Below are 26,115 nucleotides of genomic sequence, written 5' to 3'. Positions count from 1 at the left end.
GACTTTCACATGCACCCTTACTGGGATCCACCCTGTCTGTGGCGGATGCTGAATAAACTGATCTATTTTTAGCACCTGAGGCTGACACACGTACCAACCAAGCTATCATCAGTACTGGGACCAGTGCTTGAACCAATCAAGCCATGGGCTACAGGAGGGGAAAAGGGAGAGAAGAGGGAGTGGGAAGGGGGAGAAAAGCAGATGGTTACTTCTCATGTGTGCCCTGACCTGAACTGAACCTGGGACAGCCACATGCTGGGCCTATGCTCTATCCACTGACCCCACTGGTCAGGGCTACATTCAAATTATTTAATAAGAGTTTTTGAGAACCAACCACATCTAGGTACTTGGCTTTTACATTTTCTCTGGAGTTTCATTTTATCATTTAAAAAACAGATAAAAAGAGTGTCGAGAAGTTCTGGGCAAAGTCCTGGGAATTGGTGGCATGACTGCAGCAACCACAAATCCAGCCAGCAAAGGGACCTCAGTGCAAAGCCATCAGTGTGCAGCCGGGCTCCCGCCCCTCTGTATACCCCCAAGTGGCCTCTCGCCCCAGTCTTCTGTAGCAGGTATGGGACCTGTCAGCTGCACATTGTGAGAAGAGGAGAAAAGCTGAGTTTGCTTCCTCCTGGGCAAACATTAAAGCCCTACACTGGGGAACCAGATGGCATCCCTGATGTGTATGCAGGGTATGCAGGGTATGCAGGGGTGAAAGCTGCCTGCAAAATCACCTCCTTCTGGCCTGACCTGTGGTGGCGCAGTGGATAAAGTGTTGACCTGGAAATGCTGAGGTCGCCGGTTCAAAACCCTGGGCTTGCCTGGTCAAGGCACATATGGGAGTTGATGCTTCCAGCTCCTCCCTCCTTCTCTCTCTCTCTCTCTCTCTCTCTCTCTCTCTCTCTGTCTCTCCCTCTCCTCTCTAAAATGAATAAATAAAAAAATAAATAAATATTAAAAAAAAAATCACCTCCTTCTGGTGTTTGCCAAGATATCAGATCTTTTTCCATTTACCTACTTCTTGAGTCCTATTGAAATCAAATTAAAAATGAATTAATGCCACATTCAAAAAAGATTAAAAAGTATCCAAGATGGCAACAGAGTAGTTGGATGTTCCAATTTCCTTCTCGAAGACCAAACTGGAGTTATAACTAAATTTAAGAATAATAATCCTGGCCCGACCAAATGGTGGCACAGTGGACAGAGCATCAGACTGGCATGCAGATGACCCAGGTTCGAAACCCTGAGGTTTCCAGCTTGAGCACAGGCTCATTTGGCTTGAGCACAGGCTCACCAGCCTGAGTACAGGGTGGCTGGCTTGGGCGTGGGATCATAAACATGACCCCATGGTCACTGGCTTGAGCCCAAAAGTCACTGGCTTGATTGAGCAAAGGGTCAATCACTCTGCTGGGGCCCCCTGGTTAAGGCACATATGAGAAAGCAATTAATGAACAACTAAGGTGCTACAACGAAAAATTGATATTTCTTATCTCTCTCCCTTCCTACCTGTATGTCCCTATCTGTCCCTCTCTCTGTCTCTTTGTCTGTTTCTCTTGCTAAATTGTGTGTGTGTGTGTCTGTGTGTGTATGTGTAATTGTGGTAACATTGGAAATTTTTGGAGAATTTAATAAATGATGTTGTTGTTAAGATCATTGAACATCCATATGGACAAAGAAGCATTAGAACCCTATTTTAAAGCAAACAGAAAATAAGTTCCAGTTTGAATGAAGACTTAGATATGAATGACACAGCAATATTTTAGAAGACAATATGAATATAATTTTATTAACTCAGATTAAGGAAGAGTTTCTTAAACACATTAAAATTAAACTAGAACAAAACATAAGAAAAAGATGAGCAGATTTTAGAACATTAATGTTGAAAATATTCTGCAAGAGAGTGGACAAATGAACAAAGGAGAAAACTAAAAGCATAAATTTGGGTATCCAGGAAACATAAAAGAAAAATCAAGGAAATTCTTGCATGTGTGGACTAGAAGCTATGCACATTGGAATCTTAAAATAACATTGCTCAGAATAGGAAAAGTGGACATTACCTATTTGTCCATCTTAAAGGACATTGAGAAAGAAATTATGGTACATTATTAAAAATAGTATACAGTTGCCTGGCCTGTGGTGGCACAGTGGATAAAGTGTCGACCTGGAAATGCTGAGGTCGCCGGTTCGAAACCCTGGGCTTGCCTGGTCAGGGCACATATGAGAGTTGATGCTTCCAGCTCCTCCCCCCTGTCTCTCTCTCCTCTCTAAAATGAATAAATAAAATAAAAAAAAAATAGTATACAGCAACTAAATTGAATGAAATGTATTTTGTGTATATCATAATAACAATGTGGTTTTAAACAATAAACAGCCTGGCTTGTGGTGGTGCAGTGGTAGAGTGTTGACCTGGAACACTGAGGTCACCAGTTTGAAACCATGGGCTTGCCTGGTCAGGGCACATACAAGTGATGAATGAACAGTTAGAGTGAAGCAACTATTTCTTATTCCTCACCCTCCTTTCTCTGTAAAATCAATAAATAAAATCTTAAACAAATAAATATGTAGGCCCTGACTGGTTGGCTCAGTGGTAGAGCATTGGCTTGGCATGCAGGAGTCCCGGGTTTGATTCCCGGCCAGGGCACACAGGAGAAGCGCCCATCTGCTTCTCCACTCCTCCCCCTCTCCTTCCTCTCTGTCTCTCTCTTCCTCTCCCACAGCCAAGGCTCCATTGGAACAAAGTTGGCCTGGGCACTGAGGATGGCTCTATGGCCTCTGCTTCAGGTGCTAGAATGGCTCTGGTTGCAACAGAGCAACGCCCCAGATGGGCAGAGCATCGCCCCTTGGTGGGCATGGTAGGTGGATCCCGGTCGGGCGCATGCAGGAGTCTGTCTGACTGCCTCCCCGTTTCCAACTTCAGAAAAAAATAAATAGATAAAAATAAATATGTAAATAAACAGTTACAAAAAGAATATGCAGGTTTAAAAATATATATGAATTAAAGGAATGAGTGCATGAGTATGTATGTGTCCTGTGTTAATAATAGTTAAATATGGCAACACGGATATAGGGGATTTACTTTTGGATAGTGATTTCTCTAGTGATTGAGAAAGATATGCAGTGGCATTCAGGAGTTAGGTCTTTGGAAGGACAGTCAGGATCTAAGTGAAATTTTTTTTAAAAATTACCATTTTAAATTATGAGTTTTTTCTCTGAATCTGTTAAGATTTATTGCAAGTGAGATCTAATGGGCTCTATAGTAGAATGAACTTTCCAAAGTGCATTTGGTGAGAGATTGATATCAGATGATAGTTTCCCTAAAGACACTAAGACTATTAGCGACTGAGGAAGCTCCAACACAAGGGTTTTGTTGACACATGAATCTACTTTCTTGAAGTGCTAATTATTTGTAGCTATGGCAGTATAATTTATTAAAGTATTAATTTGTGTTTGTTTTCCCCAATGACTCTACTACAGCCATTTCAAGAATGGAGTCAACAATTGCTCTTAATTACTTTAGGGGAGATTTGTATTTGGGTGAAAAGCTCATGCTTCCTGGAATTGACAGGTTTTCCTGTGTTGTTTTGAAAAGCACAGATACTTTGAAAGGATAATGGTAGGTTATTTAGGGAGACGGGAGGAAGTGAAAAGCAGGAAAGCTTTTGTAACTATCCAAAGAAAGAGGAATAGATGTCTCTGAGGCTGGAAAGTGTGACATATTTTTATATAGCAGGAAACTTAACACTTCACTATGGCAAAATGAAGGGATGGCATATCTCCAGAGATACAGCAGGATTTCAGAAACAATGATTATGTAGGGTGTGCCTGGTAATAGCCTACTTCCTAGTTCATAAGTAGCCATCTTCTTGTTCACATGACAGGGGAAAGAGAACTCCCTGGGACCTCTTTGATAAAGGGTACTGATCCCATCCCCAGGGTTCCACAATTTTATCCTTAACACCTTTCCAAAGGCCCTGCATCCTAATGCCATCACATTGGGAATTAGGATATCAATATATGACTTTTGAGGGGATTTCCTCATTTGGGCTATAATAATTGTATTCTCACTTTGTGTAAAATTCTTCTCATTTACTTCATTCTATCCACATTGATGTTTTGTCAGTTCTTGAAACATAGATGTTCTAACCTCATTGTCACTCGAGGAACTTTGCAGTTACTGTTATTCCTGCCTACATTGTTTATATGGATCTCCGTGTAACTGAATCCTACTTATTTAGTTTTAGTTCAAAGATACATTCCTTGGAGAGATCTTTTCTTTTCATGTTATCTGTCATATAACTATCCCCTTCCCCTGATCCATGCTGCTCTGTAATGCATATCTTCTTTTGTTAGATTTATGACTAATCACTATCTGTAACTTTTGATTAATTTACTCATTTATTCTCCGTTTATCCAAACTTACAATACATGGTAAATTCCATGAGAACTAAGATCTTGTCTATATTTCTCACTGCTCTATCCTTACTACCCAGTAAGGCCACCATGCATGGCTATATATTGTGTACTGCACAGCTTCAAGATAATGCAAAGGGTGACAATTGAACTTGCTAGTGAGTTAAACAAATGCTCACTTATTGCTTGAGTGCTTAGGACAATGCTTGACACAATAGTTAACTAAAACCATTTCTGAATGCTTTAATTCATTCTAGTCTGCACTACACCAGAATGCAGATTCAAGGAAAGCTAGACTGCTTCTGGCAGTTACTTGTTTTTTCACCTATTCTACAGTGTAAATACTCCCTACAAAGACTTTACATGGCAGGAATTTTTAAGCAAGATAAAAAAAAGTGCAAGGGATTAAGGAGTATGAATTGTCAGTTATAAAATTAGTCACAGAGATGTGGAAGACAGCTTGGGAATATAGTCAATGATATTGTAATAACTATGTATGGAACCACATGGGCACTAAACTTATCATGACAATCACTTCATAAGATATATTAATGTCTAATCAACTATAATTAAAAATAAACTAAAAATTCTCAGAATTTTATTGGTATGATGAACTCCAACCTAACACTAAAGAAAATCTGGCAGAATTAAATTTTTCTTTTTATTTATTCATTTGTTTATATATTTAATTTTACTTAAAAAATTAAATTTAACAGGGTGACATTGTTCAATAAGAGTACATAGGTTTCATGTAAACATTTCTGTAGCATTTGAACTGTTGATTGTGTTGTGTACCCATCACCCAAGGTCAAGTCATTTCCCATTACCGTATATTTGTCCCTCTCTATTTCCTTCCCCACCTCTCCCACACTTCCCCTTTCCCCCACATCCCCCTCACCCAGTAACCACTTTACTTTTATCTATGTCCATGAGTCAGTTTTATATCTCATCTATGTGTGAACTCATACAATTCTTAGCTTCTTCTGATTTACTTATTTTACATAGTATAATGTTCGCAAGGTCCATCCATGTTGTTAAAGGCATTATGTCATCATTTCTTATGGCTGAGTAGAATTAATTTTTTCTATTTGGATTTCATAGGTCTTAGACCACATGCTGCCCCTTTATGAATTTCTTTTCCTCAGCAAGAATCCCCTTGAGATTTATTTTAACTGGCCTTCACCCATATCAATGTGACCTCAATAGCAAGGAAGGTCAACATCCTCAGCATCAAATAGCTATGTACAAGCATCAGGCACTGGCACTGTACATAACCACAATGACCTCACAACAGGATATGTATTTATTTTTCCACAGGGCTTTCTAAACTACTGATTTGCAGCCCTGTTGGAAATATCACTCTTGTCGCAATGGGTTAACAACTACATTGCTAACACATAATGGAAAGGTTTTAAAGGTCATGGTAGATTACTTTTCTATCAGACAGCCTCAGCTATGGATGAAGAATCAAAACAACTGTCTTTTTTTTCTCTTGTAGGGGCCACTGATCTGACTCTGTCCATATATACTCTCATTCTAGAAATGTGTCCTTTCTCCCTCTGGTTCTTTTAATCCATCATGCCCATTTATATTTTTCCCTGGCTCTATTTTACACAGCTTGATTCTCTCTCTATTTTTTTATTTCTTTTTATGAGAATTTGGTTGAGCTATGGCATTCCATTGACTTTGAAAATATTGAGTTTCAACACAAACATAAAAACACATTACTCACAAATCAAATCTTGCTGACTTTTTTTTCATTTCTGAAAAGAGAATGTATGATAAAAATATATATTTGGCCTTTTAAAGCCTCAGTGTTATTGAGCTGAGTTATAAATGTAGGAAACAAATGTTAATTTCTTTGGAAACAAATACACATGCATACATTGCTCTCTATTAAAATTGTATCTTATTGTGTCTTACAGAGAAGAAGATATATATTTTTTGTGGGAATGTCATCTCCATGATGTGTGAAACTTGTCTTGGAACTCTTACAAAAGAGGTGGACAGGTAGATGATTTCTTTTTTAATATGTGATTTAAAGATGAACCATTGGCAAAAATCTTCCTCAGGGTTATTTTAAGGATGAGAAGAGGTATAATAAACTTTCAAATAGATTTTAGCAAGTAGAAGTCAGGTAGCATCTACTCTGCAGATGCGGGGGAGAGTGTTCATTATATATTTCAGAAAATCTGGAAGCCACTCACCCATTTTTTAAAAAAGAATACAATGGCAATATCCGGTGGCTTCAAATTTATCTTTATTAAGTGCAGCCTAAAATCTAATTATGTACATTTGATGGAAAGCTATTAATTTATTATGAAAAATTTTAAAACATATAGCAAAGTTGAAATAATTTTTATAGTGAACACTCATGTACCCATCACTTACATGCTACAACAAATATTTTTCTATACGTTATTACATATTTACCTATCTATACATGTCTCTACCCTTGAATCAATCTTAAGTTTTTATACTTTTCAAAGTCAATTACTGATGTCAATACACTTTTCCCCAAATATTAGCTTATTACTGAGTTGTAAGAGTGTCTTATATATCCTGAATACCAGTGTTTGTCAAATGAAAGTGTTTCATGAATATTATCTCTAGTCTATGGCTTTCTCTTTCATTTTTCATTGGCGCCTTACAAGGCATAGACATTTACAATTATGATGCAGTTTATTTATCGTTTTTCTTTTATAGTTATCAAAATGCTATTTTTAAAAACCCTATGATAAGCCCTGGCTGAGTAACTCAGTTGGTTAGGATGTTGTCCTGATACACCAAGGTAGTGGGTTCAATCTCTGGTCAGGACACATACAAGAATTAATCAATTAATGCATAAATAAGTGGAACAACAAAGTGATCTCTGTCTGTCTCTCTCTTTCTCCATCTTTCCTCCTTTTCCCTTTATCTCTCTCTAAAATCAATCAATCAATAGAAACAATTTAAAGACACTATGATAAAACATGGTTTTAGTTATAAATTGAAGAGTAGATTGTATAGGTATGCAATTTGCCATGTCATGTAGAATTTGATTCCCTGCTAGCTTGTCAATATTTTTGATTTGTAATATTATTGCATGTATGAATTTATTTAAGATGTAATATAGTTTTGAAATGCAGGGAAAATATTTAACTGTCAGGATTTACTATTTATCCACAACCTTTCCCCTTTCAATATTCTGAGGAGTGGAGATATTAACTTTCTAAACTGACACAGTTGTTGGGGGAGGATGGAGAGGAGAGAGAGATTGCTACACGGTAGATAATAGTCTAAGGCTATGAAGAGGGCAGATGGGTAACAGTGATGGAGAATCACAAAGGAAGAGTGAGGATATGAGAGAAGAGTTAATAAGAAAGGGAAGTAATTATCTGAAATGAGATTTGGGAAAGGAGATGCATAAAAAAGTTATTTTAGAAACCTACCTGTTTGCTGTGCACTGCCTCCATCTTTAAGACAAATCCACATGACCTTCAGTACTTTTTGAAATTTTATTTGTTTGTATGCATTATTGTGCTGAGACTATATGTTTGACACTCTGAATTGTCATGGAGTTTACTCCCTACTCTTTGTCCTGTGTGTATCTTACTGACATAATGCAGCACTCTGATGAACAATCACCATAACCTCATCAATGTAATGAACTATCATAATTTTTTTGTGATATCCAGATAATGACTCTCCTCATGGGCCATAATGTTAAAGACATCATGAGAGTTTGCATAGCACTCAAATGAGATAAAATTTAAGTGTACTGTCTTTGTCAGGTAAAAGCAAACTCCCTCTTATTATCCCTGCTGTTTGATGTGGAGACAAAAAAAAGTGTTTTTCAGACCAGTAGCTGAATATCGGAAGTCAGAAATGTTTTCATTTGTCCAGGAAAACAAAAACACAAAATTACCAGCTTTAATTAAAATAAATACTTTATTATTTTATGATAATCAAGCATCATTGTCCATGATCCATTTGCCTTTTCCACAAACCAAACAGATTACTTAAATGGGGCTGGTGATGCAAATGACCATCTGTAAATTTTAGTCCCCACAGATTACTCAGGTATGTGGTGTTGTTGCTTTTTTGGTATTGTTTTCAATTGGAGGGGTAGTGCCAACAGCTTTTTCTTGGCCTTTCATATATATATTTCAATTGTGGTAAAATACGCATGACATAAAATTTGCCATTTTAACTATTATTATGTGTACCATTTTGTGGTATTAAATAAACTCACATTGTTATGCAACCATTATTGCTATTCATATTCAGAGCCTTTTCATCTTCCCAAACTGACACTCCGCTCCATTAAACAACTCTCCATTCATTACTCCCCTGAGCCCCGGCAACCACCGTTCTATTCTGTCTCTATAAATTTGACTACCCTAAGTAGTTCATATAAGTGGAATCACAATATTTGCTTATCTCACTTAATAATGTGTTTTTAAGGTTTACCCACGTTGCAGCATGTGTCAAAATGTCTTACCTTTTTAAGGGTGATTAATATTAATATACTACATCTTATTCATTTATTTTTCTGTTGATGGACATTTGGATTGTTTCTATTATTTGGCTATTGTGGATAATGCTGCTAAGAACATACCTGTGCAAACATTTGTTTTAATCCCTGCTTTCAATTTTTTTGGATATATCCCCTAAAGTGAAATAGCTGGAGTAATTCCTTCCTTCCTTCCTTCCTTCCTTCCTTCCTTCCTTCCTTCCTTCCTTCCTGCCTGCCTGCCATATGTTTCCCACTGTGACTGTACTACTTCATATACCCACCAGCAATGCACAAGAGTTTAAATTGATGACAACACATAATAATAGCAATCATCCTAATGGATTTGAGGTGGTGGCCCTCCTTATCTTAATAGCTCTTACCGTACTTGAAAATTCAGCCATTTTCTAAGTATGTGTACTCAAAATCTACATTCAATATGGGGAAATAAATAAAGTGTAATTCACTGATTTTACAGAGCTTTTAGTGAAGTGAACTTGTACCAAGATTTCAATAATCATACGACCCTTGTAAGCTTTATTATAACTGAAAACTACAGTGAGGTTTTGATTCCTCAGGTGCATAAATTTAATTTAGTAACCTCTGAAAAATTCTAATTTTTCCCCTTTTCTTTCTAAAGATCCCTCACCCTGGAAAATTCTTGTAAGCCCCTTTGAGGTAGACCTAGAGAAAAATTCATACCGCATAATTTTGACAGTGTTGCAGGAACCTTTCTGAAGATGTTATAGCCACCTAGTTTCCGTTTTAGGTGTGGGTGAACTCATAATTTTATCTCCTGGCAAATTGATGCACCTTTCTGCTCTTATTTTCATTTATGTACTTTAAGCCTGCTCATCAATGTAATTCCCAGTGTAAATGGGATTAATCACTTACTGCTGAAAATCACTTTGCGTCAAAATACTCTGCCGCTCTGCCCTGCTGACCTTTATGGTAATTGCATTTACCTTGTTTCTGCACCAAACCTCTGATGCTCTGCAATCCTGTTATTCCTATTAAAAACAAGGGATCATTTCAATGCTGTCATTCCCTATTTGCATCTTTAGCACACGTAAGACAGATGGCATGGAGGTTTTCAAGGGTGCATGTAGTCCTGTCATCAAAGGAGGTTTTCATTTCTTTTTTTAATAATATGATTGCATATGTTTTATTTATTTTTTAATTAATTGAATTTATTTGGATGACATTGGATTGCAAAACCGTACAGGTTTCAAGTGTACAATTCAACAAAACATCATCTGCACACTGCATTATGTGCCCATTGCCGCAAAGTCTCTTTCCTTCCCCATTCCTTCCTCCTTTGCCCACCTCCACTTTGGCCCCACCCCCTTTTCCCTCTGGCTAATAATGCCATGTTATGGTCTGTATCTATGTGTTATGTATATATGTTTTTTGGTAATCCCTTTGCCTTCTTTCATGTAGTCGGCTTACTCCCTCCTAATGTCTTAAACAAAAGTGTCATCCGGTGCCTCTGCAGAGGTATAACTGGAATGAGTGGGCTGTACATAATTAATGCACTCCAACATTCTGCCTTTAAGTACATAGATTCCTTCCACTACATTCTGTCAGATACGTTATGGAATCTTGCCTTCAATGACTGTTGATTACTATTGAATTCATATTTCATTCAACCAAACAAGCCAACTATTAGAGCCAATTCAGTCCGTTAAAACTTGCATTTAAAATCTGAAATCTCTTCTCCTGGCCAGATAGCTCAGTTGGTTAGAACATCAGTCGAAATCTCAGAGGTTGCTGGTTAGACCCCCAGTCAGGGCACATACAGGAACAGATCCATGTTCCTGTCTTTCTCTCTCTCGCTTCCTCTCTCTAAAATCAATAAATTTTTTAAAATGTTAAAAATAAATGAATAAAATCTGAAATCTCAGGTAAGATCTTTTTAAATTTTTTTTTTTTTTAATTTTCAGAAGCTGGAAACGGGGAGAGACAGTCAGACAGACTCCCGCATGCGCCCGACCGGGATCCACCCGGCACGCCCACCAGGGGCGAAGCTCTGCCCACCAGGGGGCGACGCTCTGCCCACCAGGGGGCGTCGCTCTGCCGCGACCAGAGCCACTCTAGCGCCTGGGGCAGAGGCCAAGGAGCCATCCCCAGCGCCCGGGCCATCTTTGCTCCAATGGAGCCTTGGCTGCGGGAGGGGAAGAGAGAGACAGAGAGGAAGGAAGGGGGGGGGTGGAGAAGCAAATGGGTGCTTCTCCTATGTGCCCTGGCCGGGAATTGAACCCGGGTCCCCCGCATGCCAGGCCGACGCTCTACCACTGAGCCAACCGGCCAGGGCCTCAGGTAAGTTCTTTATAATAAATTCAACCCTTTTCAATTTTATATTTTATTTCCTCAGTTTAATACTGACAAACTACATCACATACATATTCTATAGGTTTCTACTTATACAAATTAGTAAGATTGTTTTTCTTTTGGTGTATATGCTAACTCCTGCCAGATGGACTTTGCACTTTCTTCCTGGGACCTTCTGGAATCTGACTGTATTTACAGGTTGTGATATAATAAGTGCTGATGTAGGTGGGTCTTGAAAAAAAGTAAAAATGCTCCTGAAAATTAACCACCTCAAATGAGGTATTTAAAGAGATGTTAAGTTAGGAAAGTTTAGTTTCCTCAAATAAGGAGAAAGAAGGGCTAAAAGTTTTTATATTAATCTGAGTCTGTACTCAGCCTAAGTATTTAATGTGTATTTATGTTAAATACCCAAGTTTTTCTGATCAATGTCCTAATAATGTTAGACTCAGCACAGCTGTGCATTGAACTGACATTTTATTTCTGCCACCCACACTTGTAGATTTGTTTGTGTGTGTGTGTGTGTGTGTGTGTGTGTGTGTGTGTGTGTGTGTTTTCTGAAGCTGGAAACGGGGAGAGACAGTCAGACAGACTCCCGCATGCGCCCGACCAGGGTCCACCCCGTACGCCCACCAGGGGCGATGCTCTGCCCCTCCGGGGCGTCGCTCTGCCGCGACCAGAGCCACTCTTAGCTCCTGGGGCAGAGGCCAAGGAGCCATTCCCAGCGCCCGGGCCAACACACTTGTAGATTTGAAGCTTGATCCTCAGCCATGTCTGCCCTGTGAAACTTTAAAGGCCCTCAAAGTGGTTGTTTTCCCACACCTTGAGACTTTAAACACCTGAAATAATTTTCATTTTGTAAACTCTCTGGTAATATCAGAAGCAGTTAATGGTCCCCAGGTACTTGTAGTTATTACCACCATACTAGACAAAAACAGCAGCCACCTGACCTCTAGAAGTATTGTCTTCAACTGTCAGTTTACTCAAAGCAAACACTGGTGGCAATTCAAATTGTCATGTTGCCAATGCTTGAAAGAAGCACCTGTCTTTTTTACATTGGCAATGAAGTCACTATTACATTCAAGCTCAAACAGATGAACAAGCTAATTCCAGAGTCCCATCTGGATAGTCTGTCTCCTGGGACCACTCGGTCAGAGTTCAGGTTGGAAAGAAACTCTGCTTCAGAAAGTTTAGAAAGTTTTAATGTCAGATTCTTGTTTCAACAGTTAGAAAAAGCCTAACCAGGCAGTGGCGCAGTGGATAGAGTGTTGGACTGGGATGCTGAGGACCTAGGTTGGAGACGCTGAGGTCACCAGCTGGAGCGCGGGCTTATCTGGTTTGAGCAAAACTCACCAGCTTGAGCCCAATGTCGCTGACTGGAGCAAAGGGTCACCCAGTCTGCTGTAGCCCACCAGTCAAGGCACATATGAGAAAGCAGTCAATGAACAACTAAGGTACTGCAACGAAGAATTGATGCTTCTCATCTCTCTCCCTCCCTGTCTGTCTGCCCCTATCTGTCCCTCTCTCTGGCTCTCTCTGTCTCTGTCACACACACACACACACACACAAAAAAAATTTTTTTTAAGTTAGAAAAACTGGAAGCAACCTAGAATTTTTCAAGAGGGAATCCCCTAAGCAGGACTGGAATGAATGTAGATGCTGCTGATGGAACAGAGAGGGAGAAAACAGGAATTGGAGCCCTGAAGGAGACAAAGCCTCAGTAGTATATAACATTGAAAGAAAGTGGGTTCTGTCCTTCTCCCTTCTTTCAGTCTCTCACCAGTCCTTCTGTTGCTCAAAATCAATGGGAAGCTGATTGTCAGTGAATACAAGAGCATGCCGTTTTTAGGAGTCATTCCTTTATTATAAAAATCAGAGTAGGAAAAAAAATGGAGATATGTCAGGATCAATGTCGATTGGTCTTTCAAAAATTATGGCAGACAGTTCCACTTCCAAAATTCTTAAAACAAGCATGTTTCCCTCTAAAATACCTGCTCACCCTCCAGTTTAATTGTTCAGATACTTCCCTCACTATCATTGTACTTGAAAGCAGGTCTGTTTGCTCCTTTGCTTTCTGCTAATATTGGCTTTGCACCCTTCATTCTCTTAGAGTCAATGTCCACTCATCATTTCATAGTGTGTTTGTCCGTATCCCAAATTCCCATGCTTTTGTGTCTTTTTGTTATACCTAATCTGGGATGAACCCAAACACTGTTCTCTCTCTCTCTCTCTCTTTTTAGTGAGAGGAGGGAGGACAGAGAGACAAACTCCACATGTGCCCCAAACAGATCTACCAGCAAGCCTGCTATTGCCAATGCTCTGCCCATCTAGGGCCATTGCTTGGCAACTGAGCAACTTTTAGCATCTGAGGTAGAGGCTCCTCCTAGCCATCCTCAGTGCCCAGGGCCAACTCACTCAAACCAATCAAGCCACGGCTGTGGGAGGAGAAGAGAGAGCGAGAAGGAGAAGTGGCAGAGAAGCAGATGGTGGCTTCTCCTGTGTGCCATGACCAGGAATTGAACTGGAGACATCCACACACTGGGTAGACACTCTACCACTGAGCAAACTGGCCACTGCCACTTTCTCTTTTCTTAATCTCCAGCTTTCAAAGGCTCCCCGAGAAAAGTGCTTAATAGTTCAGATTTCTTCCTTTATTAATTCATGATCACTAACCTAAAAGAACCTTCAATATTGTCCTATAAATCTGCTGCATTAATGAGGACCAGTCATTCTCCTACTTTCTACACTATGTTTTTCATGACTGCACTATCGTTAAATGGTCATGTTCCCATCACTTGCTGTAGTATCAGGAGATAATCTCTTCTAATTCACCAAAACTAATAAAAGGCATTTAAGGGGATGTTTCTGTTAATAAACATAATAGAATTACTACATCTGTTTCCATCTTTATCGACTTTGGTATTTGAACAGAACAGAAGCCCTATTCTTATTAAAGACAATTCTCTTACTTCTGATTTGGATTGTGTCAACTTCTACTCTTTCGGGATCTTTATAACATTCAATATCTTTTCTCCACTGGATCTTTTCTGTTAGCTTTTAAATATTTGAACATCTTCCAAATTGGGAAAAAAATAATAATGAAGAGGAAAACAAAAATGAAAAGCCAAATCAAATTCAGCATTTTTTCACTCAGCTTCTTTCATTAATTACCACCTATCTTTCTTCTTTTCCAAAGCCACAGTTTCAAAAGTAGTTCTTAAAAATGTTTTTTTTCCCATATGTCTTGGTAATTGTGAACATGAGAGTACAATTTCTTTGAGATCCCGATTTCAGTTCTTTTGGATATATACCCAGAAATGGGATGCTGGGTCATGTGGTAGTTCTATTTTTATTTTTTATTTATTTATTTTTTTCTAAATTTTATTTATTCATTTTTAGAGAGAGAGAGAGGGAGAGGGAGAGACAGAGAGAGAGAGAGAGAGAGAGAGAGAGAGAGAGGAGTGACAGAGAGAGAGAGAAGTGGGGAGGAGTTGGAAGCATCAACTCCCATATGTGCCTTGACCAAGCAAGCCCAGGGTTTCGAACCGGCGACCTCAGCATTTCCAGGTCGACGCTTTATTCACTGCGCCACCACAGGTCAGACTATTTTTATTTTTTTGAGGAATCTCTACATTGTTTTCCATTGCAACTTTACTATGTTAACATTCCCACCAACAGTATACAAAAGTTCCATTCTATTCATTTCCTCAACATCACTTGCTATTTTTTTTAATAATAAACATTCTAACAGGTGTGGGGTGATATCTCACTGTGATTTTGATTTGCATTTCCCTGATGCTTAGTGGTGTTAAATACCTTTCAATATGCCTGTATATTTTCTTTAGAGAAATGTCTATTATGTTCTTTGTCCATTATTTAATTGTTAGTTTTTTTTTTTCTATTGAGTTCTGGGTGTTCCTTACATATTTTGCATAGTAACCACTTATCAGATATACGATTTGAAAATAGTTTCTTCAATTCCATAGGTTGCTTTTTCATTCTGTTGGTTGTTTTCCTTTGCTGTGCAGAAGCTTTTTAGTTGGATATAGTTCTACTTGTCTAGTTTTGCTTTTGTGGCTTATGCTTTTGGTGTCATAGCCAAGAAATCATTGCCAACATCAATGTCAAATCTTTTCCCCAAATGTCCATCAATAGATAAATGGATATATTACAATAGAAAATCATTTGTTCTTAAAAAAGAATTAAATCCTGCCATTTGTGGCAACAAATAGGAACCTGGAGGACACTATATGAAGTGAAATAAGACAGTAACATAAGGACAAATACTTGATAATTACACTTATGTCAGGCATCTAAACTAACCAGACTCATAGAAGAAGATATTAAAATGATGGTTTCTAGGGATTGGGTAAGAGAGAAATGGGGAGCTGTTGTTCAACAGGCATAAAGTGTCAGTTATGCAATATGAATAAGTTCTAGTGATCTGCTGTAGAACATAGTGTCTATAATTAACAATACTGTATTTACCCACTTAAAAATAGTTAAGAGGATAGAACCCAGGTTAACTGTCCATATCACACACAAAAAGGACACAAAGGAGATTTTGTAGGTGATAGATATGTCTATTTTCTTGATTGTGTTGATGGTTTCATGGATGTGTGCATATGTCCAAACTCATCAAATTGTGTTCATTAAATATGTGCCATTTTTATATATAACTTATAGCCTAGTAAAGATATTTAAAAATGTTTTTCTATATCTGTTAACTTCATTTTATCATCTCCTCATTTTTTCAACTCAATCCCAACAGAATCCATTTTTTATAACTCCAATAAAAAATACTTCACAAGATATTTCCAATCCATAGATGCAATGAGATGACCATCTTCTAGCTACTTGAATTGTATATAGAATTTGATTCTGTCTCTGAAATGTTATTTCCTTCTACCCCAAACTCCTCTGGTTTTCCTCTAATCTCTGTGGCTACTTGTTCTCTATCATCTTTCCAGGTATATCTTCTCCCTAGACACTGAGTTTTAAAATTCTTCAAAATTCAATTCTAGGCCATTATGTTTCTCATTCTAGAACTTAGAATATGATTTCAAAAAACACAGAGCTTCAATTACCAACTCCATGAATTTTGGATGTATGTGTATTTGAGACTTCAAATCTGAATTCTAGAAATTCAGTTGCCTATTTAACATCTAAATCTGTTTATTTAAAATATACATAAAACTCAAAATGCTCATGGTCTCTCTAAACCCTCAAATTTGTCCTTTTTCACTTTTGTTTACCTCCGTTTGTGGTCACGCCATTCAACCAGTTTTATAAGCCAGTCACTTAGCAACAATTTTACTTCACTCAGTCTCATCTTACTGTATATCCTATCCATTATCAATCCTATCCATTTTACCTCCTAGATACTTCCTTAATCTGTATACTATTCTCTATCAATCTATCACTGGAAGTGGTAAATTAATGCTGGAATCTAAATTTTGATGCTTTCTTTGCTTGGCATCTATAATAATATTGATAGAAAAAATATATACAAAATAGAATTCTGTTCATCTTTCTGGTATTTCTCCTTCTGTTCCTCCATCCTTCTCTTCCTATTTCAAGCAATTATCCAGGGCTCCCAAAAAATCTTTTCCTCAGGAAATGTTCCATCTATAAGCTTCAAGGTATAAAAAGGAGATTATAAGGCAGTTGGAAGATTAAAGGCCAGTGGATACTACAAGTATTGCCTGACACAATTGTTACTGGACAGTGACCTGGAGCTTCACCAAGTTATTAGAGGGACATAACTGGTGGAAGACAGGCAAGTCATATAATAAGCATGATATACCCATTTCACCAAATATTTCAGCATCCTAAACATTGAACCAAAATATTTACCAATAGTACAATACATGAAGGTATTTGGTAACCTGGTTTCATAAGGGACTTCCATAATATCTTCATGTTACAGAATTTTTATACAACTCTTATTTTACAATGTACCTTAAATAATGGCTGAGCTGAATTCTCTACCTTCTCAGTTATTTAAAGAATTAAAATAATTTAAATTAAGTTAAAATCACTAGCTTAATAGCAGCAACTCACAACTGCTTGCTTTGTGTAGCAGCTGTCACCAATATATGGCAAACATTTTGCTTACATAATTTGCACTAACTAGAATAATACACCTCCACAAGAAAACTGAAAAAAAATGAACTAGGTAGAAAATGCAATGTTTTTTTGTTGTTTGGTTGGTTGTTTTTGTTTTTACCTTTGAGCCATTCTGTTTGTAAAGATTCTTGTAATCTCTCACATTTTATCTCTGGGAGAAAGAAAAAATAAAAACAATATGGCAGTTTAGAGATGGGTTTCTTTACCAAAAACGAAAGATCTCAGTATTAATTGAGTATAGTACTGTATTACATGCTTTATTATTCAATATGTATATCTAATTGCCTATGTGCTCTTAATGGAAAAAATAATGTTTTTAGTCTTAATACAGATATTCCATGATAAAAGGGGAATGATGACCATCTCTATTTCTAAAGGGAGAGCAGTAATGCAAAAACACACTATGCCATAAAATGTTAAATTCTACCTTTTAAAAATATTTTGAACATTTTGAACTCGATGATTTTGAAACTCTTAAGAAAGTATAACAGATGTACATAATTTCCACAAGTTTAAAATGAGTTGTTACATTAAGATTTGTTGGGGTTTTTTTTTCCCCCTCAAAATAGAGATATGTCAGTCAGATCTGAGAATAGCCTCCAGAGGGCGACCAAGTTGCATCATTGCAAATAATCGCCTCAAAATTTAACACTGCTCCCAATAAAAGCATAGACTTTCTAAAGTTAACGTTTGAAAAGACAATAAAATAGTTAATTCTTGAAAGAAAAATACCATCAGCTAAAGAAAAATACCATCAGTTAAAGTCTGAATTACACTAAAAATATTAGATGTTTAAGAAGCAAACCACCTATAAGTTGATGCTTTAGTAGAGCAAGGGACTCTGAATCTACACAGACCTCACAAAACTCCTAGATCAGCAAAACTTGTCATCATTTCACTCATGCTCCAGTTGTCCTGCACACTGAAAGTCTACTTATTCCCAACACTTCGTTAGGCAAACAGTGTTTGCCTTTTGCATTTCAACAGACTTAGATTCAAAGGTCAGCTCTGCAATTGATATATTACCATGTAAACAGAGTTTTATTTGAAGAATGGAATTTAAAAAACCTTCTTCATATCTCATGATTTTCTGAGAATTACATGAGATAAAGATATGAGAACACCATAATGACCGGTGGATAAATATTATCTTCTGTCCGTCACACCTCCTTTTTTGTCTCTAGTTTTTTCCTTCTCCTTTACACTGAGAAAGAGAAAAATGGGTTCTAGTTAGGTCATTCACTTCAATATTTTAGTGTTATATCATTCTTCCATTACTTTTCCACAAAACATGTTTTTAAAAATCTCATAGAAATAAAGTAATAAATTGAAGTAATTGATATTTCTAAATTCCCACACAGAAATATATCAAATAAATGTAGGTTTCTTAATCCGTGACTGGGTAATGACTTTAGAATCAATAAATATGTATTTCTATTTTGGGATTCCATCCAATTGGCTCTCACTTTGTACCAAATGGATTATTATTGCTACTAATTTTACCTTTATATTAAAGCCGCATCCTTGAGAACATCGGTTGTGTTTACCTTGTCACTGTTCTATGTCATTATTCCTGACCTATATCTAACCAGCAGGAAAATTACATTTGATTCTTCTTATGAAGATTTTCAAGCATTGCTTCTCTTCAAATCCCACAGATTATTACCTTATAAAATAACCTTTCTCCAGGTCGTTCTAATTTTAGTCACTGACCAAGATAATGTTAATATTTCCCTTAGCTTAACTAAACTTTAGACAGGTTTTTTTCCTGACTATAGGCCCCGACCTCCCTTTTCTGAAAGCATTTACTTTAAGAAACTTGGAATTATAAATTATTTCTTTGCTCCTTTGAGATGTAAATTTTCTGTTAGTAACTTGATATATTTGCAACCCTTGAATGTCTTTCTCAAGGACCTGAGATCCATCCCTTTGAAATAAAAACTTCAATAAAGATAGGTCCCCTACTTTCCAGTCTCTGTGAGAAGTGCAGGAGCCTAACTTTAATAAGAGCCAATTAACCAACACAGATAGTCTAACCATATTTTGACCCACTCCACTCCCTACCCCAACATCTTCTAGTACTTTCCCTATAGCTCATCCTGGTACTTAAAAACTTTCCTGCCTTTTATTTCAGCAGAATTGAGTTCAATCTCTTTCCCTGTCACAGTAGTCTTGAATCCTATTGCAGTAGTCTTGAATAAAATCTTTCTTGCCTTTTTAACCATCTGGTGTAATTTTTCATTGACATCATTCCATCACCTACCTACCACTTTCAGATTAATCATTATAGAACTATAAACTACTCCATATTTCCTGTGTCATAAAGCCCACTGTTGAAACTTCAGCACTGTCTTGCACCTTCCAAACTCAGTCTTATCTTCCAATCCCTGAATTCCCTCCTCCCATAAAATTAGTACATTACCTTTCTAAAGGTGGCTAACATTTCCCCAGTTGAGATTTTATTTGTCTTTTCTAACTTGTTTATAATATCTGAAAATTTTATTGTATTATATCTGCCCATGAATAACAAATCAACATGACTTTACCCACATGACTGAATTGTGCTTAGAGAAGACACCTTTAAGTACACTATGCAAGACATTATGTTTTAGAATATTTAAATAGGGATTTCATTATAGGTTGAATATCATCAACCATGGGAGTGTTACACCAGAGGAGAGAGGTGAGAAGAGATGTTAGGAGAACTAACCAAAAATTGGCAGCTAGGAGATATCAAAATGCTGTCAAGATGGAAGAAAACCATAGAAGAGCAGTTAATAGACAAAAATAAAGGAGGATTGTAGAAGATGAGATAAGTATAGTACAGCGTGAGAGGAAGGTAGGGAGCAAGATGATTCATGATTGAGGTGGCAAGATATGCTATGTTCTTAAAGCAGCCATTTCTGTATAGACTTCAACATGTGAAGAACACATCCTTTGTAGACTATATTTTTATCCTTGCAAATATTTTACTGAAAATTGTATCGATCTACAACTGAGAATGAAAAGGCTCAAATTTTGCTGGGAAATCCAGGTGGAATCTGGTTATATTGTCAAAGGCCAGTTTATGATATGAACATGCATTTGGGTTCAGTCTCATCTGTAGCTGCCATAATGATAATTAAAAACCAAAGCTACTCTTTCTTTAAAAATGATAGAGTCCCTGACTCCTCAAACAACCTCTAATCCTATTGGAACCGCTGCAAAGGTCTGAGAGTGCAGAGAGCAAGATAATAATAGTACTGAAATGGACTAATTATGAAAATGGGGGTATAATAGATTGGAGGCACAAGAAAAGCATAAGGCCTCTGGGTTCATGACACTAATTTCTCAGATTGAAACCAGTAACTTGTGTCTGTATTTGCAGAAGGGCTACATAGTGGGAATGTGTCAGACAGAAGTTATATTTGGTCCTCTCTGCAGAAGGACTCCTTTTGTGTATGGTATATTAGCTGTCAGTTTGTCTCTTTTTAAATGTTTCTATATTTTCTAGGGTTTTAATATGAGGCTGCTGTTGGAAATAGAAAAATATTTGAGGAGGTAATGGAGTTTTTGAGTTATATTGCAACTGATATCAAGTGGTATTATTTTGTATGAAAGAATGGGAAAAGTTTACAAATCAATGTTACTACATTTAAATGAGGCTCCTAGTTGTCCTAATTATAGGAATTATATGCATTTGATGGTTTTGCACATTAACTTGTAGATATGGGGGTGAAATAAATTCACATATAGTAAAAATTAAGTTTTAAAATTCCTTAGATAATGCATAAAATAAAGTATTCATGATTTTGTTTTTATAATCCTGAACACCAATCTGAATTCCAGAGCATGAGAAGTGTTGACGTAGACCAAAGAAAGTAGCCAACCATGGGAATGTCTACAATTAGAGATCTTAGTTCTTAAATCATTTTATCTTTATAATAATTACCAAACATTTACCTGTAGTGGATAATTCTAAACTAGTTCTGTTTTTTTCCTAAGGTCTATATTATAGACTTTTAAGAATAAATAGTCTTAATACAGTGCATTAGATTTTTATTGGTGTGGGGATTAGGCAAGGTAATTAATATGGATACTTTTAATACAAGGTCTAACACGCAATACATGATAAGATATATTTGCTGGATTTGAGTCAAAATCTTCCTTGATCAGACATGATGCAATCTATTATTTGAAATGTAGAAGAGAAGAATGTGGCTACCCATCTTCCTGTATTCCAAACTGATATTTCCTATTATGTTCCCATTGAAGAGTTCTCATTCTCAAGCCTTAGCTTATTGGTCTTACAACCTCAAAAGAGAAGCTTTTAATAATGTGACTCCATTGTAAAGGAAGGTAATTTTCTAGCACCTACTTCATATGTCCCTACTGGCTTTTGAGCTATAGAAGTAGAAAGAAATCTGAAAATATAATTTAAAAAAATTATCAACCTAGGAGAGATAGTTAAGTACATGAAAGTCAATAAGGTCTGTATGAGTGGTAGTGTAGAAAGAATACAATATAAGTTTATTACAGTATTTGGGGACTGTTTGAAGAAGAAGAAAGTGAAATAGAAAGCAAAATGCCATGATAATTAAGTACTAATGAGGCCAAAGGGAGAAAATATTTTTAAATGAATGGATGGGATTAATTACACTGCTCACCAGATATTTCTGGCTCTCTACTTTCTGAGCACATGAGAGATTTCCTTTTTTAATTATCTATGGATTGCTGGGACATATAATTTTGGCCAATGATATGTGAGTGGACTTGACATATGTCACTTCTAGGCTGAAGCAATTAACTGGTGTGAAACTCTTCAGAGTTCCTTCTTTTCCATCTAGTTTAACAAATGGCAATACTTGAGATGGTGGTTGCTCCTCCATTTTGAGGCTCTGAAGTCAGATGAAAGTCTTCCACTTGCATTCCTTAACTAACCCATGTTGTCTTACTTCATGAGAGAAAAACACCTCTGAGTTTTAAGCCAGTAAAGTTTTCTAATTAGTTGCATCTGCACACATTTTAGCTTGTTTACTATTGTAGCCTATCTTAACTTATAGGCAATAATCAGAGTGGTCAGGTGGAAAATGATACATTTAGCAGAAATGCAAAATATATGAAGAATGAGGCAAAGGCATTGGATTTAGCTCATTAGAAATATTAATATGTGTCTATCTATACATACACACATTATGGAGAAGAATAAATGATGAAGAAATTTCTGGACTGTCCTCTAAAATTTTTGGCCACAAAAGGAAGTAAAACAATAGGCAGAGGTAGATTTAATGGCGGGCGTACCAGGCGTGTACCCTGGGCCCCAACTTCTGAAGGGCCCTACAAAACCCCAACTTTACACTCTTTTCTAATGATACCAAGTTTGGTTTCATATGTGCAATTTTAACATTAATAGTACATAATATTTCTTATTTATTTAAAAATATGGTTAACATGTGGTTTTATTTTCCCTGTCTCTCTCTTTTTTTAAGGGGCCCAATATTTTCTTCTGCGCCCCAGGGCCTCAACCGACCTTAATCCACCTCTGACAATAGGAGAGCATTAGGGAAAGCATCATATATAGATAAAACTTTTCATTTTTCCCTCAGTGTATGAGAAGATCAGTACATATCTACAAGTAATGATAAATGGTCATAGTTGAGGGAGAGATGCAGGGAGGGGGGTTGCTAGAATACCTGGGATGAGAGAGTGTGGCAAGGTCCTATGATTCAGGATAGGGTGGAATTGAATTCGGGAATGGATTACTTAAGGTTTTTTTAGGAGGAGGGATGACCCTCTCTTTGTAAATGGAGGGGAAATGAGTGATATACAAATAAGAATGTGTTCAATGTTGGCATTAAAAATACATCTTACATTTTATCAGGGAAGGGTGGTAGATCTTAAATTCCAATATTTTAAAGTTCTTGTTATCCATGCTAATCAATATCATACGGTGGGTAGCACCTCTCCTGTGCTCACTGTGCTCAGAGCCTCCCACACAGCACTTCTCAATTTTTGAAGAAACTTTCTCACAGACATTTACAAAATGTGCTTTATAGTCTGAGTGTTAAAAAGCACAAAATTATATACAGAGTAGCTAACAATTTGCAAAGAGTTTATTGCCTTGAAAAGAATAATTTGATAGTAGTGCAAAGTTTACCTAACAAACAGATTTCTACTGTGAAAGGAAGAATATGTGGGAGCAAAATTATAGAGGGTAAAATCACTTAAGTCTACTTAACCTCCTGATGTGGAAATTAGACTGATGTGTAGTTAATATATTACATATAAATGCCAAGATCTAAACCAGTGCTTCTTAAATTTTGGTAGGCATATGAATCATATAGTAGGCTTATTAAAATTTTAGGTGTTGGGGACCACAATGAAATTTACTGTGTCTGAATTTTGAAGTGAAGGATCCAGACGGGTGCAAGCTTATTATTTTTTTGGTAAGATGACCAGGTAACTTTATGCACTCCAAAGTTCTAGATTTACTGATTAGAACATTTCCCATTACTCTAATATCTCTTTAATTACTCAAAAGCACTGGGAGAAGTGTTGTCTGGTTTTGAGTAGCATGGCTGTACTACTACTTGGGGATCAAAAAAATCTGAGAGCATAGTCACAGAACATTAAAATCTGAAAAGATATTGGTTGCTGTCTTGTCAAATCTTCACATTTTATCAATGCGGAGGCTGTGTCTTAAAAGGAATAAGACCCTAAGTTTACTTTGTTCGTTAGATTCCACATATAAGTGAGATAATATGATATTTGTCTTTTTCTGCCTGGCTTATTTCACTAAGGGTAATGATCTCCAAGTCCATCCATGCCATCACAAAAGGTAAGATTTCCTTTTTTCTCATGGGGGTCAGCGGTGAGGGTGTTATACTGAGTGGGATACTTGAATCTATGTTAACACAATACGTTAAAATTATTAAAAATTTTAAAAAACTTTTTTAAAAAGGTATAAGACCCCTTTTCTGGTTACAAAGTGGCACAGAGGCTGACAATTGAAGCTAAGATTTTGACTTTAATTTTTTAACTTCCACATTTAACATTAAACATATTCCTATGGCTTTCTTTGCTGAAATTATTCTACAATCTTCCTGCAGAACATTATTACCTGTATTTCAAGACATCTGCTTTTCTTCAAGTATTCCAATTTATAAGGGAAAAGGAAAGCTACCTATGATTTGTGAGATGATTTTCTGAATTTCATGTATTTGTGAAAGGGCAGATGATACATGTCCTTGGAATGGTTCAAAGCACTGCTTTTCCAAACATAAGTACTTTGTGTGTGCCCTGCCCTGCCCTCCCACCTCACTCCACCCACACAGTTTCTCAGTTTTCTCCATTAAGTAATTTCTTTTTACAGTGGTTCCTTAAAAGTTTGCTATGTTAGAAAGCCAACTAAATGGGAAATGATTTTTTCAAACGACAGCTCAGATAAGGGCCTAATATCCAAAATATACAAAGAACTCATAAAACTCAACAACAAACAAACAAACAATCCAATAAAAAAATGGGAAGAGGATATGAATAGACACTTCTCCCAGGAAGAAATACAAATGGCCAATAGATATATGAAAAGATGCTCATCTTCTTTAGCTATTAGAGAAATGCAAATCAAAACGGCAATGAGATACCACCTCACACCTGTTCGATTAGCTGTTATCAGCAAGTCAGGTAACAGCAAATGTTGGAGAGGCTGTGGAGAAAAAGGAACCCTCATACACTGTTGGTGGGAATGTAAAGTTGTACAACCATTATGGAAGAAAGTATGGTGGTTCCTCAAAAAACTGAAAATAGAACTACCTTATGACCCAGCAATCCCTCTACTGGGTATATATCCCCAAAACTCAGAAACATTGATACGTAAAGACACATGCAGCCCCATGTTCATTGCAGCATTGCTCACAGTGGCCAGGACATGGAAACAACCAAAAAGCCCATCAATAGATGACTGGATAAAGAAGATGTGGCACATATACACTATGGAATACTACTCAGCCATAAGAAATGATGACATCGGAACATTTACAGCAAAATGGTGGGATCTTGATAACATGATACGAAGCGAAATAAGTAAATCAGAAAAAAACAGGAACTGTATTATTCCATACGTAGGTGGGACATAATAGTGAAACTAAGAGACATTTATAAGAGTGTGGTGGTTACGGGGGGGAGGGGGGAATGGGAGAGGGATAGGGGGTGGGGAGGGGCACAAAGAAAACAAGATAGAAGGTGACAGAGGACGATCTGACTTTGGGTGGTGGGTATGCAACATAATTGAACGACAAGATAACCTGGACTTGTTATCTTTGAATATATGTATCCTGATTTATTGATGTCACCCCATTAGAAAAATAAAATTATATATATAAAAAAAAAAAAGTTTGCTATGTTAAAAGGGCTGACTCATTATTTTACTGTAGCTTCACAAAACAAAGACATTTTTGAATATTTATTAAATGTATTTGAGTGACATTGATTCATAAAATTATATAGCGTTCAGGCGTACAATTCTATAATATCTTATCTGTATATTATATTGTGTGTTCACCACCCAAAATTAAGTCTTCCATCAGTAACCCATCTCTACCCTCCACTACCTACCCCAATCTCCACTCCCCTTTCCTCTGGTAATCACCATACTGTTGTCTGTGTCTATGTGTTATCATTCTCTGCCAGGTTTTGAGATATATATCTCTCTATCCTTCAAGTTCAGGAATTTTGCTAGAATGTGCTTTATGTGGGTACCATTTTCTTATTAAAGCTTA

Source organism: Saccopteryx leptura, chromosome X, assembly GCF_036850995.1.
Source record: "Saccopteryx leptura isolate mSacLep1 chromosome X, mSacLep1_pri_phased_curated, whole genome shotgun sequence".
Classification (NCBI taxonomy): domain Eukaryota; kingdom Metazoa; phylum Chordata; class Mammalia; order Chiroptera; family Emballonuridae; genus Saccopteryx; species Saccopteryx leptura.
The sequence above is the reverse complement of the archived record's forward strand: the minus strand, read 5'-3'. Positions refer to the sequence as shown.